The sequence below is a fragment of the Oratosquilla oratoria genome, unplaced genomic scaffold (assembly GCF_046742065.1).
Source record: "Oratosquilla oratoria isolate Oo_2021 unplaced genomic scaffold, ASM4674206v1 SCAFFOLD60, whole genome shotgun sequence".
Taxonomy (NCBI): Eukaryota; Metazoa; Arthropoda; class Malacostraca; order Stomatopoda; family Squillidae; genus Oratosquilla; species Oratosquilla oratoria.
The window spans coordinates 512,501-530,000 of record NW_027467724.1 but is presented as its reverse complement, the minus strand read 5'-3'; the positions used below and the strand labels follow the sequence as shown (position 1 = coordinate 530,000).

Below are 17,500 nucleotides of genomic sequence, written 5' to 3'. Positions count from 1 at the left end.
TTGTGACAAGTTGATGAAGGTGGAAAAAGAAGTCACGGGTCTAGTTCCGAGTTCCTGAGTTTATTCCTGACCGGTTTCGCTCTATGCTTCCTCTGGAGAAGCATAGGGGAAAAAAGGTCAGGCATAAACTCAGGAACTCGAAAATAGACCCGTGACTTCTTTTTCCACCTTCATCATATATATATATATATATATATATATATATATAAATATATATATATATATATATGAATATATAGCTACATCTCTCTACATTATCCTGCACGATTTGTGGTTTACAATATGTCCGCTTGGGTACAAATTCCCCATGGACAAATTCCCCGGCAACATAGACATCTTCACTTTTCCCGAACTCTCTGGAGCCAGCTGTATTTATTCTCAAAGTTTGTTTAGTTTTGTCTACATGCTTGATAAAGGTCTAACGAGCGAAACGTCGTACCACTAAAGACCATTTCTACCTCACATGGCGCTTTTCCCAACATTCCTGTCGGCAGCTATCTCTCTCTCCCTTGTTCAGTGTTTACTGTTCAATGCCATCCTCACGGGTTACGTCCCTGGGAGGAAGATTTTGTGCAATTCTTCCTGTTCCCGTAGTTCATTTGAACATACTTAGGATGTGCCTCTGAAGGCGAGCGCGTGTGTGTATGACTAAGTTTTATGTAACTCTGTTGTTGTTTCTGCGGAGGCTCGGTTTCGTTGTTGCCTCGCTTTGACGTTTTCTTCCTGTTTTGCATAACAGCATGTCGATTTAGCTGTTTGCATTTCCATAAATGCTGCAATACATTTTGTTGTTATTTTTCCTTTTTCTTTTTGTAATCACTTATAACTATTGTATATATTTGATTATGTGTTAAGTTTTTAGACGTGCAGTTCGGAAGCGACTATTTACTTTAATGAATGTAAATGCATGTTTGTAATTTACGTATAAATGAAAACAACAACGGGGACGGAACAACTCGAGTCGATTAAATGTAATCGTTAGCGCACACTCCAACGCACAAATGCTGTAGTTCAGCCGCGAGATGTCATTAACAAATATTGCCGAACGTATATCGTTTGCATTGAGATTGTACTGAAACTGGGAACAAGTATAAACTATTTTCTTATCTTACTATATGCGAGTATACCCAAGTAATATTCTATCTCAATTAAAAGTCGACCCCCTACTTTGTGGGCAGGAAATCCAGAATTTTTCACGTATCTCCAATATAATTCGAGACATTATATTTTCATATTTTAATATATGTGCAACCATAGCATATCATTACATGTATAACTTGACCTAAACTTTCTAACAACCAAAGTGTTGACACACTTCTCTTTTAACAAATCCAGATACAGCAGTCAAATTTTATTTTTGTCACGGCATTTTTTTTTTAATTCATACACGTTTTATCAATTGATTCTTATTACTATGGCTTTCTCGTTTATATTTTTGAGATTAGGTATGTTCAGCTAAAATGAAAATATGAGTTATAAACCTGATACACATGTAGTCACTGCGATACCAAGCAGCTGCTGGTATGTGTTTTAAAATTTTTATGAAAAGTACATTTTGGACAAATTTGATAAGTACTTATACACTATTGTGTAACCAATCTGTGAATGCTCACTTCTTTTATTTTACGACCTTCTTTCCTTCATCATCCCACCACACAATACCCTTCCTTCTATTTCCTCCTGTCCTCCTTGTTCCACACACCAACTTTGCACACCTTGTGACTCCCTCCCTGAACCATCCCCATTCTTCCTCCACTCCTAGTACTACTCTATCCTTCACTCCCTCCAACTCATCTCTCAGCTTCTTCTTGTACTCCTTCTCTTTTTTTTCATTTAAACAGTTTACTCTAAGCACCTCCCTACCTTCTGCCCTTTTCCCTTTCTCTTCCCTTAGAACATGTATATCCAAAACTCTTCCTATCCTTCTGGTTACCACTATGTAGTCCATTAAAGACTTATCTACCACCCTTTCATCCACCACCCTCTCCCATGTGTACTTATGCCTTACTTCCTTCCTAAGCACTGTACTTATTATCATCAACTCGCTTTCTAGACACATCTCCACCATCAACTCTCCACTACGATCTTTTCCTGGAACTCCACACTTCCCAACCACTCCGTCCATTGCTTCATTTCCTACCCTCATATGAGAGGTACACAAAAAAAGGAAGAGAAGAAAAGTAAAGCATAAGATAAAAGAGGCAAAGAGGAAAGCAGATGTGAAATGGGGTAAGAGTATGACAGGAATTTTGAATGTAATAAAAACATGTTTTGGAAAGAAATTAAGAGAGGAAGAGGAGAATCAAGTAGAGAAAAAAAGGTAAAAGGTGCAGATGGAGAGATTATATTAGAAGAGACGGCAGTAAGAGAAAGAAGGGAAGAGTATTTTGGGGAGTTGCTAGATGTGAAGGAAGATAGGAAGGAAAACGTAGCTGCAGTGGGAAGTGCTAAGAAAATGACAGTGATGAATTAGGAAAATGGAGGAGAAATAAGGAAAGACGAGGTAAAGTAGTTATTAAAATGATGAGAGCAGATAAGGCACCTGCCTTCCTGTCTATCCTGTCATAAACCTTTACCAAATCCATAAAGGCCAAAAAAACGTCCCTACCTTTTCCTAAAGCTTTCTCACATATCTGTCTTACCGCAAAAATCTGATCCACGCAAAACCTACAAGTCCTAAACCCACATCATTCCCCACCAATTACTCCTTCTGTTCTTCTCCTAATCCTCTCAATCAAAACCCTCCCATAAGCCTTCCAAACTACACTCAACTACTACATTCACACTTGTCGTCCCCCTTTTTCCTTGTAAAGTGGAACTATACAGGTACTCCTCCAGTCCTCCGGCACTCTACCCTCTTTTAGACAAACATTAAATAACCTCACCAGCCAGTTCACCATCAATGTATTGGGAAAAAGGGGAATGTCTGTTGAGGAGGGAAGGGAGAAGACAGTAGATGGGGTAAGTGGAGAATGGTTGTAAATGGACGATGCTGTGATGCATAAAAGGGAGTGGAGGGGATGGGGGTGAGGGATTATATTTGAATGGTATTTTTGACGCATCCCGAATGGATTTCTCCCTATCTTCTCTCTTTTTTTTCTGCATGAGGGGACGGGAGGAGGGGTCACAGATTAAATGAAGCGTCCTTGCTGTGGATGTGCTGTGTCTTGCTATATTGCCTCTGACCCAGGACAGTGGGCGAGATACAGGGATGACCCGTCATCCATGAGGGGCTAAGAGAAGAGGGAAGGGAGGGAGGTGAATGGGAGTGGAGTATATGGAGATGGAATGGATGGGAGTGGATTTTATGCCTTTGTTCTTTAGTTATCTCCCTTGTAAGTGGGAAAAAGGCGTTGGTATATGTATGTATGTAATTGCACACTATATATGCCACGGCTGTGAAAGAACAAGGCTAAAATCTACAAAAGCAAATCGGATATAGTAAAGATTCTTCAGTGAGTTTTTTAACAGAACGTGTGTTTTGTAAGTGAGTGGTGTAAAAATGTGGGAATCCCGAAAAGTGTCAGTTCGTAAATATACATATTTTTATTTATTCATTTGCATTTATGTATTTATTTATTTATCTATTTGTTTATTATTAGTTTTCATTATGTATCATTTGCTTTGTTCATATTGCATTATCTTATGTATAAAGTATAATACTATCTATTAATCAATTTATATCTTATGTCATACGATGAGGTGCCAAATAGAATGTTACCCACTTCAAACTATCCCATTATTATCATTACTATTTTTATTCTTATTTTTACTCCGTCCGAACATATTATTTATACTATTATTCATTTACTTTTTTGCAATACATACCGTATATAAAATTATACCATATATATTTTTGATAACATTATGTCATACAACAATATGCGATGTGATGTCACGTCACTTTAAATTAGCACATTATTTTCATTTTATTCTATTTCATTTCATTATATTATATTATATTTTGTCTGGATATGTTATCTTTATATTATTTTATATTATAAATTATCTTGTGACACTTTTCGGGATTCCCACATTTTTACACCCCTCACTCACTTCACTTACACTGTTACACCGCACACCGAAGCTGCATCTAACGTCCATTTTGAATAGCAACATCACAAAAATTACTGTGCACTGTATTACAATTATTGTACATTGTATTGAAATTGCAAATCATTGTACAACAAAACGGGGCCCACCTCCAAGGAGGGAACGCGGTCCTCCTCAGACTATGTATACCGCCAGCTTCACCCCAGAGTCACATTCCTCTGAAGAAGCATAGAGCGAAACCGGTCAGGAATAAACTCAGGAACTCGGAACAGGACCCGTGACTTCTTTTTCCACCTTCATCAACTTATCACAATGTACCAGCACATATATAAATAAAATATATATATATATATATATGTAATATATATATATATATACAGTATATATAAATATATGTATACATACATGAATACATATATACATATACATATACATATACATATATATATATATACATATATATGTGTGTATGTGTATATATTATATATGTGTGTGTGTGTGTGTGTGTGTGTGTGTGTGTGTGTGTGTGTGTGTGTGTGTGTGTGTGTGTGTGTGTGTGTGTATGTGTGTGTGTGAGTGTGTGTGTGGTTGTGTGTGTGTGTGTGTGTGTGTGTGTGTGTGTGTGTGTGTGTGTGTGTGTGTGTGTGTGTGTGTGTGTGTGTGTGTGTGTGTGTGTGTGTGTGTGTGTGTGTGTGTGTGTGTGTGTGTGTGTGTGTGTGTGTGTGTGTGTGTGTGTGTACATATATTTATTTGCTTATTTATCTACTTATACTTTTTCTAGTTATTTAGTTTTTTGTTTGTTTATCTATTATTTATCTATTGTTTATCTATCTATTTATTTATTTTTGTTCAATTATTAATTTATCTATCTATTTATTTATTCATTGATTTATTTATTTGTCTAATTGTTTTTATTTATTAATTTATTCATCTATTGGAGAATGGTTGTATATGGATGATGTTGTGATTGCATGAGGTGGAATGGGCGGGGGGATGGGGGGTGAGGTAGTATGTGTGAGCAAAATTTGACGCAGCCCAAAGGGATTTCTCCCCGTCTTCTCCTTTTATGCAATGGGGGGACGGAGAGGGGGGTCGCCGATTTAATGAAGCGGCCCTGCTGTGGATGTGCTGTGTCTTGCGACACTGCTTCTGACCCAGGGCAGTGGACAAGGTGCAGGGATGACCCATCATCCAGGAGGTGCTCAGATAAGAGGGAGGGTGGAGGGGTGTGGAGAGTATTCAGGGATGGAATGGGTGGAAATGATTTTATGCTTTTCCCTTTTTGGCTACCTCCCTTGTAAGGGGTCAAAAAGCCTTGGTATATATATGTATTCATCTATTTATTTATTCATTTATTCATTTGTTTATTTATTATCTATTTATTTATGTATTTATTTATTTATTAATTAATTAATTTATCTATCTATTCATTTATTTATTTATTTGTTTATTTACTTATTTATTTTTTATCTATCTATCTATTTACTTGTTTATCCATTTATTTATTTTTATTTTCTAATTATTTATCTATTTATTATTTTTTTATTCAACTATTTATTTTCATATATTTTTGTCTCTTTATCCATTCATCTATTTATTAATTCTTTCACCTTTTTATTTCTTCATTCATCTATTCATTGATTCATTTATCTATTCATTGATTTATCTATATATTTATTTATCTATTCATTTATTTATCTACACGGGAGCATTGCAAGAAAATGGTGTTGCATATGTAGGTTGAAACATACTCAAGGATAAAGTGCATTAGGCTCAGTAAGCTATTCGGGTTACATGATTATCGCATGACAACTACATCCAAAGATGTTTTAAAAGTCATGCAAAGAGAAAGGAAAAGAATATTTCAGAAATCCAGAATACATGCATAAATATACCAAAGGCTTTTTCCCCCCCTTACACGGGAGGTAGCCAAAAAAAAAAAAAAAAAAAAACATACTCCACTCCCCTCCACCCTCTTCCGTCCCTCTTGTCTTAGCGCCTCCTGGATGACGGGTCATCTCTGCATCTTGTCCCCTACCCTGGGTCAGAAAGCAGTGTCGCAAGACACAGCACATCCACAGCAACGTCGCTTCATTAAATCGCTTCATTAAGTGCGGACATTTCGGCCCTATTCATATATACAACTTTTAAGTGATGTCTTAATTTCACTTATTTGGCTTCACAAAGGAATTTTTATTTTATTCAATTATCATAGACAAAGATATTCTGACTTCACAAGATAATTTGAAAAATATCCTACCCAAAAAATTCCTTTGTGAATGCATAAACCTTAGCTTTTTTGCTTAGCAAGGAATTTCAGTCAGTCAAATATATAACGTGTTAAAAGATTATTTCTAATTTTTATTCTATGTAGAGGAAAGGTATCATTGTTATTCCAGAGTTTGTTTTTTACATTCCTCATTGATATATAAGATACTATCTAATTTTTCCATTGATTGTAAAATTCTATATACAATTGAAATTTCATCTGTGACGATCTGTTTGATCAATATAATCTATTTTGGATAATTTGTGAATTATTATTTTTTAATAAGTTCATTATTTGATACATCTTATCTCATAACCCTCACATTCACCATAACATGCGTCTAGCGAGTTTCTGGCGTTAAACTGTGGAGTATTAATTTTCTATATGCAATGAATATTTATTTGAATTGAAATATATACATTTTTCATTTCAAATAAGTTTGTACGTTTTTCTGATTGGAAATATCATACCAAATGTTATTAGCTATTATGTTATAAAGCAAAGTAATTGATTCATCAGGTGTTAAAAAGGATATATAATAATAATTATAAGACCGGATTGTCCGGGGCCTAATCGTCCGGCGATCTGAGTTCGAGTCCCCCTACCGGGATTAAAAAAAAAATCTTAACACCATAAACCGGTATCCCAGCGCTGGTGGGCAAGTTTTTACTTAAATGCGTGGGTGTGCGTGTGCGTGTGCGTGTGTGTGCGTGCGTATGTGTGTGTGTGCGTGTGTATGTGTGTGCGCGCGTGTGTATGTATGTGTGTGTGTGTATGTGTGTGTGTGCGTGCGTGTGTATGTGTGTGTGTGCGTGCGTGTGTGTGTGTGTGGGTGCGTGCGTGCGTGTGTTTGTGTGTGTGTGTGTGTGTGTGTGTGTGTGTGTGTGTGTGTGTGTGTGTACGTGCGTGTGTTTGTGTGTGGGTGCGTGCGTGTCTGTATGTTGTGTGGGTGCGTGCGTGTCTGTATGTTGTGTGGGTGCGTGCGTGCGTGTGTGTGTGTGTGTGTGTGTGTGTGTGTGTGTGTGTGTGTGTGTGTGTGTGTGTGTGTGTGTCTGTGTGTGTGTGTGTGTGTGTGTGTGTGTGTGTGTGTGTGTGTGTGTGTGTGTGTGTGTGTGTGTGTGTGTGTGTGTGTGTGTGTGTGTGTGTGTGTGTGTGTGTGTGTCACAGCATTACCATTGATCGGGCCAAATATGATCACTAACTTCTCATACGGGAGGGTAGTAGCTATCGATCACGAGTCAAACACGTGATCCAAACCCGTGGTAAATTCTGGGCACACTGATGAAAAAGATAAATAAAACAAGAAAAATAAAAATTGATCAACTAAAAACAAATATGCATTCTAAAGCTGAACGAAGCGAGATTACTAAAAATAATGACTTTGCAAATACTCTCAGGTAAATATCCACATGCATATACTAAACTTAGATTGAAATCACTTTCAACTCCGCTGCACAGACTCTTGTCTCAGGCTACAAGAAGTCGTTTGACATTAACCAAAACAAGATCTAAACGATAAGAAATGTGTCCGATTAAACGAGAAAACATAGGAGCAATAACAAATATTCCAGTCAAAAATATGCAAACACACTCAGATTAGTATGTGATTTCATGTAAAGCATAGAAAATATCAAACGGCTTTTTCACAGCAAACATGCGTATTGGATGATTTTGTTTTAGGCTTATTGCATATTTCTAAATCCATTTCGAAAAAAAGTGGATAATTTAATGTCAGTTTTATGCACTACAGCCCGCAGATTAGAGCGAGTGAAAAATATAGTTTACATCTTTCATTGAATGTGTTTGTCCGTTGCTAAACTATTGCGAAATGTATGAAGAGTCTACAATTGGTCCCAGTTTTGTTTATAAAGATAATCAAAATATTATTTCATTTTCATATATACACTTTTACATAATTCCGGGGGATCGCTTTCGTTCGTCTGTTTTATCATGCACCCCCCTGATACTACGTCACGGATTGCCCACAATGCATCTGTCGTCGTTTATTTATATCCACTCTGAGATGGACACAAGATAGAAGAGGATGTAGTTGCAGGAAACTTGGTGCAATAGTTTCTCTACTAATTCCTGTCAACTAATAGGACACTTGGGAGGAAAGGTAATTAGTATCATATATTGTAGAAAATATAATGAACAGCAAGCGAGGATGCAAACTGTAACGCCACAATGAAACAGGGTCAGTGGAAATTATCCAAGTGGTTTGAATGATAAAGTTTGGCCACATACCTACGTCCACGAGAAACCACAACAGTAGGCTTGTAGAAGTATTAGAATCCTATTTAAGCATGTTTGTAGAACTCAATGTTCTTTTATTTATTCATAGATGCCACTTCCACTGTGATTATTTTTCTCGCTTCTTGTTTGACTGTTCTGTTAGAAAGTTTTATTCAGTAACACCATATTCTGAGATAACTAGTTACCTCTGAATATACTTTTTCACCTGTATGGGTGACCTATCATTTCACCAGATTTTGGCAAAATCTTCGTCAATTTTCTACCAAACTACTTTGCCAAATTTTTACATAACTGCATTTGGTCCAAAATTGATCTCGCCAAATTTCTACTAACCTGTATTTCGCCAAATTATATTTTGCCAATTTCTTTTGCGTTAAATATTTTACCAAACTCCCTTGGGTTTGTTGCGTTCACTTAAGTTAGGTTGCTTTAAGTTAGGCTGAGTCTTGTTAGGTTTGGTCAACGAAATGGAAACTTGGCCAAACAAATTGCCAAAATGGAAATTGTTAGCTTCATACTTGGCCACACCAGTGACATTCTTTGGTACCTCCCCCAACACCCACACGCACACATGGCTCGATGGTGCAGTGGTACCGTCATTGACAGATTATACATGTTCCCGAGTTCGAATTCCACCCAAGGCCAAAATAAATAAATAAATAAATCAGCTCCACTGCACTGCGAGCCGGTAATCCAACTTGAGTGGGCAAGGAGTTGTGTGTGTGAGTGTGTGTGTGTGTGTGTGTAGTGTGTGTGTGTGTGTGTGTGTGTGTGTGTGTGTGTGTGTGTGTGTGTGTGTGTGTGTGAGAGAGAGAGAGAGAGAGAGAGAGAGAGAGTCACAGCATTACCAATAGTTCGAACCGAATCTGAAACAAAATGCCACAAAACAAATAAAGTAAAACAGAGCTGCAATTTTTGTAGTTGAATGTGCCTTTACACGTGTATTATCTATTTTACATTTATGAAAAATATGATAATAAGCAAGAGATCTAGGACTGTGGCATTTCGTCTGTGGGCACTATGACGTGTGGCATTTTGTCTTGTGGCACTGTCTAGATACCATTCGGGCCATATATAAGCTCTGAGCTCTCATCCGGGAGAGTAATAGCTGTCGTTCATGAGTCCAACACGTGGTCCAAGACCATGTTGAATCACACACACACACACACACACACGTACACACACACATACACACGCACGCACACACAAACGCATGTACGCATATACACATCGTGGCGCTGTGGGTAGAGCTCTCGCTTGCCACTACGACGGTCCGGGTTCGACTCCCGCCCAAGGCTGAAAGAATTTCAGTATCGCTGCGCTGCGGGGTGTTACTCCAACTCTCGTGGGCGAGGAGTTGGGGGTGTGTATGCGTGTAAGGTCCCAATATTACCCATAGATTGGTCACACGAGCTCTGAGATCTCATCTGGGAGGTTGATAGCTGTCGATCACGATTCCAACACGTGATCCAAGACCATGGTGAATCACACACATGTACACACACACACACACACGCACACACACATACACTGGGACACTACGAGCATAGCTCCCCTTCCCGTAAAATACAACTAGGTAAACACACACACACACACACACACACACACACACACACACACACACACACACACACACACACGATCCAAGACCATGGTGAATCACACACACACACACACACGCACGCACACACGCACACACGCACACACACCACTCGCCCGCTAATTCATTGCTGCACTGCGAGTTGGCACTCCAACTCCGGTGGGAAAAGAGTTGTGTGATTCACCATGGTCTTGAATCACGTGTTAGATTCATGGTCGACAGCTATTACCCTTCCGGAAGAGAGCTTAGAGCTCATATATGACCAATCTATGTGTAATTGTGTGACCTTACACACACCCAACTCTCCGCCCACGAGAGTTGTAGTGTATGTGTATTTACCTAGTTGTATCTTACGGGAACAGGAGCTACGCTCGTAGAATCCCGTCTTTGTATCTTGCAGTATCTAGTTTGCTCTTGAATTCATGTATGGTTTTTGCACACAATATTGTTTTGTCCAATTTGTTCCCGACATCCACCATTCTGTGTGGAAAGCTTTTATTTTTCAGGTTCCTTCTAGAACTGTCCTTTTTGAGTTTCTTTTCATGTCCTTTTGTATTTCTCTTATCCCAGTTTAGTAAGTCTTTTCTATCAAGTACTTCCATGCCTCTCATGATTCTGCAGATAGTCAATAGGTCACCTCTTTCTCTTCTTTGTTCCAGAGTCGGTAATTCCAATGTTGACAATCTCTCCTCATATGACAGTCATGAAAGTGTTGGGACTATCTTCATAATTGCTCCTTGGATTCTTTTAATTTTCTTTATATTATTTCTAGTATTGGGTGTCCATAGTGTCGCTGCGTACTCTAGTCTTGGCCTTATCAGTATGACTAGCATTTTCTTCACCTTTTCTTCGTCCAAGTAGGTAAAGGCCACCTTTATTGATCTTAGCAAGCTGTAGGTTTATCCGGTAATTTTATTTGTCTGCTTATTAGTAGTCATGTCTTTTGTGATAATTACCCCTAGGTCTTTTTCAGGACTCACTTCCTTTACTTCCTTTGTACCGATTTTATATTGACTTGATATATATATATATATGTATATATATATATATATATATATATATATATATATATATATATATATATATATATATATATATATATATATATATATATATATACACTCTTCCAAATTCCATTATGCTACATTTCTTAATGTTGAAGTCCACTTCCAACCTGTGACTTTATTCCTAAACCCTCTTTAATTCTCTATGTAGCGTTTTTGTATTTACTTTCCTCATCAGCTTTACGTCATCTTCAAAGAAGCTCATGTAACATACTACGCCCTCATCCATGTCATTTACATAAATAACACACACACGCACACAGCATGATTTAAAAGTAAAGACTGAAGAAGTTGGGACTCTACATCATGGAAGAACAGAGAGAGAGAGGCGACACGATAATGATATTCAAAGCGGAATCAGATTTGGAGAAAGCGGACAGAAAAGAATTACTTACATGAGAGGAAAGCGGTTATAGTAAAAGTCTGAAGAAACTATGCTGTTAATATGTCAGGAAATATAACTTACTACATGTGGAATAAGTTGGATGAAAATACAACCCAAGCCAGCACTATGAAATAATTCAAAGCAAGGTTTTAAGAAATGAATGAAAAAAGACTGAGCTCCAATTCCTAACTACAACTAGCCCAGGGCTGAAATAATTTCAGTGTCGATGCGCTGCGGGTTGTTACTCCAACTCTCGTGGGCGGGGAGTTAGGGGGGCGTGCGTGTTAGGTCACAGCATTACCCATGGATCGGTCATAAATGAGCTCTGAAATCTCTTCCGGGAGGGAAATAACTGTCGATCACGAGTCCAACACGTGATCCAAGACCATGGTGAATCACACTGCTTGGTGGCGCAGTGGTAGCAATCACGACTACTATCACAACGGTCCGGGTGCGAATCCCGACCTGGTCTGAAATAATTTCAGTATCGCTGCATTGCGAGTCGTTACTGCAACTCTCGTGGGCGGGGAGTTGGGTGTGTGTGTGTGCGTGTAAGGTCACAGTATTACCCATAGATTGGTCATACGAGCTCTGAGCTCTCGTCCGGGAGGTTAATGAGTGTCGATCGCGAGTCCATCACGTGGTCCGAGACACACACACACACACACACACACACACACACACACGTACGCATGCACGCACATACAAAGCAAAAACAGGAAAATGTGTATATTGAATTTTGGTTTATCAGAAGGTGCAGCGAAGCAAAAGATAGAAGAGATAAAACTTGGAAAATATGGAAAAAAGACAAAAAATCTAGAAAGTGTCAAATATATATCAAAGGAATGAATATGTTAAGATATGCTGGGAGGAAAAAAGAAAATATGAAAAGGACATAATAGAAAAATGTAAGGACCAACCAAAACTATTCTATAGATATGTGAACGGTTAACTAAAAAACATACAGGAAATAGTGAAAGTTCGCTAAGGGAATATGGAATACATAGAATATACAGAAATGGCTGAAGTCATGAGCAAACACTTTAAGTCGGTTTTCACTAGAGAAAATATGCAACATCAGGATGAAGGGAAAGTAGAGAAATCCCCCCCATGAGGGAAATAATACCAACACAAAACGAAATAATGAACCAAATAATAAAACGTGATGTCAGAAAATCGCACGGCCCGGATGGAATCGTAAACTGAATATTAAAAGAATGTAAAGAAAAAACTAATAGACAAAATATGTAACATAATAAGTTGCTCACTCAAAGAAGGAAAAATACCAGAAAGACTGAAAAATGCCAATATCGTACCAATATATATAGGGGGAAACAAGGAAGACCCAACAAATTACAAACCTGTTTCCTTTATAAATACGGTAGCCAAAAGTTGTAAAATCTAGGTGTATAAAACATCTGGAGGAGAACAATTTACTAAATCCAAAACAATTCGGATTTAAACAGGGAAGATCATGTGTCACAAATTTGATCTGTTTTTACTCATGACTACTAGATATGCATAATACAGGAAAGGGACGGATGGTCTGATTGTGCTTTCCTAGGCCTACAAAAAGCTTTTAGCAAAGTACCACACAAAAAAACTACTAAGAAAACTGGAAACTAGAGGAGGGATACAAGGTAAGTTACTGAAATGGATGGAGGACTTTTTTGCATAGAAGAAAAATGAGAGTAGTGCTCAGAGATAAGAGTTCTACTTGGAAAGAGGTCATTAGTGGAGTTCCACAGGAATCAGTATTGGCTCCAATAATGTTCACTATTTATGTAAATGACATGGACGAGGGTGAGGAATATTACATGAGCTTCTTTGCAGATGACGCAAAACTGTTGAAGAGAATGATTACTGAAACTTATTGTGATTCGCTGCAGAGATATCTGAACAGGGTTTGGGAATGGAGTCAGAAAAGGGAAGTGGACTTCAACATTAAGAAATGTAGCATGATGGAATTTGGAAAAAAAAATATCAGAATAATATAAAATGTGTGCAAATGAAGTAAAGAAAGTGGGATCTGAAAAAGACCTGGGAGTAATCATCACAAAGGACATATCCCCTGATAAACAGATAAACAAAACTGCTGGAGAAACCTACAACTTGTCAAGATCAATAAAGGTGGCTTTTAATTACTTGGATGAAGAAATGGTAAAGAAAATACTAGTCACCTAGATAAGGCCAAAATTGGAGTACGCAGAGACACTATAGTCACCCAGTACCAAAAAGAATATAAGGAAAATTTAAAGAATCTAAAGAGCAACTATGAAGATGGCCCCAGCACTATCAAAACTGTCTTATGAAGAGAGATTGTCAAAATTAGAATTGACGACTTTGGAACATAGGAGAGAAAGAGGTGACTTGTTGACTATCTGCAGAATCATGAGAGGTATGGAAGTCTTTGATAGAGAATACTTACTAAATTAGGATAAGAGAAATACAAGGGGACATGGAAGGAAGCTCAAAAAGGACATTTTTAGAAGAGACCTGAGAAAGAACAGCTTTCCCCACAGAGTGGTGGAAGTATGGAACAAACTAGACGAAACAATAGTATGTGCAAAAACCTTACACGAATTTAAGAGAAAATTAGACATGGCGAGATACAGAGACGGGACATCACGAGCGTAGCTCCCCTTCCCGTAAGATACAACTAGGTAAATACACACACACACACACACACACACACACACACACACACACACACACACACACACGACTCGGTGGCACAGTTGGTAGAGCGCTGAATTGGGAAGCAGAAGTGCTCCCAGTAACCAGTTCGAATCCTGCCCAGGGCCGAAATTATTTCGGTATCGCTGTGCCTCGGGTCGTTACTCTGACTCTCGTGGGCGGGGAGTTGGGGGTGTGTGTGTGTGCAAGGTCATAGCATTACCCATAGATCGGACCTACGAGCTCTGAGCTCTCTTCGAGGAGGGAAATAACTGTTGATCACGGGTCCAACACGTGATCCCAAAGACCAAGTTAATACACACGCCAGATGCGAGCAGTGAAGGTTTTCCAGTTAAATTGTTTTCAAAATGCAGTTCTGATTCACACTGAATTCTATTTTGCGATTACTACACCAGTTCCCTCACTAGAGTAACACGGTCGTTTGCTATTTATGGCTTCGGGTCCACGAAACCTGTATCAAGGTAATTTACAGCGATCTGTAACTTCAACTTTAAGCAGGACATTCTACTCTTTTTCAAATTAAAGTGTAGGAATAAAAAGTGTTAGATAGCTTTCCCGCCCGATCCAGAAAAAAAAGAGTCCGCAACCAGCTTATTTTTTCTGCTTTTGGAAAACTACGATACATTCGTGCCAAAAAGAAAGAAAAAATCTCGGTTCACTGTCTGTTTTTGGGTCACAGAGCCATTTATCGTTCCACTATAAACATACCAAAGCGCGTTCTACACAACGATATTAAGATGGCAGACGTACTGTATTAAATACTAAATAGCACACGAATCCTCTAATATTATTCTCTTGCTTCTAGGTACTATCGAAGTATTAATATATTCTATTTACAAGGCAGGCTCCATTTTAGATTTTCTTATCTTAATATATGTATCATTTGATTCTCAAATCCTAGAAAATAAATCTCGATCTCTTCTGAAATTTGATAGGAAAAGATAAAGGATATTACATAATTAATTTATGTATGGCTTTGTGTTTTTGTCAATGTTAATATTTTCAAACATATAAATCTATTTTTTTAATATACGATTCGTTTTTGTTGAGTTGTACCGTTTCATTGCTTCTACAGACTGCCCATTTGCAGTATAACGAGATATAGTTACACATTATGTCATTAAATAATTGTTGTCTTGTATATATGTGTGTGCTATTCAACTTCCTTTGCAGATGTCCAAAGGACTACGTTAATATAAATCAGATGAATAATTCGATGCGTCTACGCCGCAGCATCTGTATCAGACAGAATATGATTTGAATGTGTAGAATCTTCAATATCATCGGTAGTATTAGGCTTTTGGTCAGATCCAATTCGTAGAATAATAGCTTCAATGCTATGGTGGATCATGGTTCTAAGAAAATAGTTTTATTAATAGAAATTGAATTACCAGAAAGCTAATCAGTAAAATCCTTTAATCAGTATTCGCTGAATAGGAATATGAAAATAGGTCAATAGGCTCTGAAACGTCACTAGTTCTTTGCAAGCCTATGCACTGGAGCAAACATTGAGGAACGGCTGCATGTATTTCGTTCATTTTGCAATGCACTTAACAAACGACATTTATTAGTCACGTATATTTTTTATAATTCACCCAACTTTATTTTAAGCCTCTTTATTCTTCCTCTTTTACTCATAACAGTTCTTTCCGCACCTTTTATATACTTTAGAATTATTAGAACAACACATTTAAAAATCATCAGATAATCAAACGAGCATTAAAGGCATGGTAATAAAAAGGACAAATGTTTGTTTTTAATATCTTACAGACTATTCCAGTTGTTTGTGAACGACGATATTCATCACACCATAGCACAATAAACGCTGTTTATATTAAAACACGTTATTCTGATGTTTACAGTTGAGCAGCGCTCCCTGGTCGTCAAAATATATTCAACCATTCAACCATGCGAGAGAACCACAGCCATTGGTGCATCTCTGTTGGAGAATGCTTCTGAAAACAATGATTATATATATATATATATATATATATATATATATATATATATATATATATATATATATATATATATATATATATATATATATATATATATGCATATATATATATGCTTAAGTAACCACTAGCAAAAGCAAACAAACGAAGCAGAGCGCTTTCGTATAATTACATCTTCAATGCAGACACAAAGAAGGAATTATAAAATGAAGAAACAAGGTACAGAATATATGACTGAGACATGGTGAAGAGGGCATTCGGAGAGGTAGTGGAAGAAATACACGTGACGTTTGATACCGTCCTGGTAACCAACAAGTATGGGACAATTGCTCATAACTTATATTACAATTTAAATTTGAAATTTCATGGCAAATATAACTATCTAATTTGTACAAACCTTGATGGAGATTAACACTTATTCCCTTACTAGATTTGATCAAACTGCATTCAATTAAATTTCTTTCTGTAATGTTGTTGTTGTATGTGATGACTTTAGCGTTATCCCAGTCAACTGGGTGGTTAAAATGGTTCATTTGGTTGAATATGCCGCTAGATTGATTTCCCTCTCTAACGTATTTCTTGTATTGATTGATTCGTGTTTTGTGTGTTTTAGCAGTGTGACCAACATAAAACTGATTACATGATTTACAAGGTATTTTGTACACCCACCCTTTATCACTATTGACAGAATCATTTATGAGCAATTGTCTTACAGTGTTCTTATTGTTAAAAACTATATTAATGTTGAATTTACGTAATATATCTGGAATGTTTTGCAGGTTCTCTTGGTACGGTAGAATTAGCAAGTTATTCATATTGAAAGTTTGAGTTGACCTAAGGTTATGAAATGTCATTTTAGCACAATTGTAAGCTGTGTCAAGAACATATGTGGGGGTATTGTAGCTTAGTACCAATATCGTAAATACATATTATTTCATCATCGATGTACTCAGGACAGCAAATGCGTAGGGCCCTGAAGAACATCGAAGAAAAAACAGATCGCTTTATGCCATCAGGGTGTGAGGAATAATAGTGTATATATGAACAAACATTGGTTGGTTTACGATATACACTAAACTTCAACTCACTTTCACGGCGGTAGATATTACAATCAAGGAAAGGCAAAATACCTTCACTCTCTATCTCCACCGTGAACTTAATGGAACTGACCAAATTATTAAGTTTACATAAAAAATCATATACATTATCTTGAATGGG

General features: G+C 37.4%; 1 protein-coding gene across 2 annotated transcripts in view; it reads left to right on the top strand.

Moving 5' to 3' along the window:
* Positions 1 to 17,500, top strand: part of mtt (mangetout) — a 265,641-nt gene that overhangs the window by 112,773 nt on the left and 135,368 nt on the right. The window contains exon 1 of one of the 2 annotated variants that reach the window (XM_076182395.1): positions 8,356 to 8,441. The exons of the other annotated variant lie outside the window; for it this stretch is intronic. The gene's annotated coding sequence lies outside the window, so the exon portion shown is untranslated. Of the gene's footprint in view, positions 1 to 8,355; positions 8,442 to 17,500 lie in introns of those variants that run through there. 2 annotated transcript variants of the gene reach the window in all.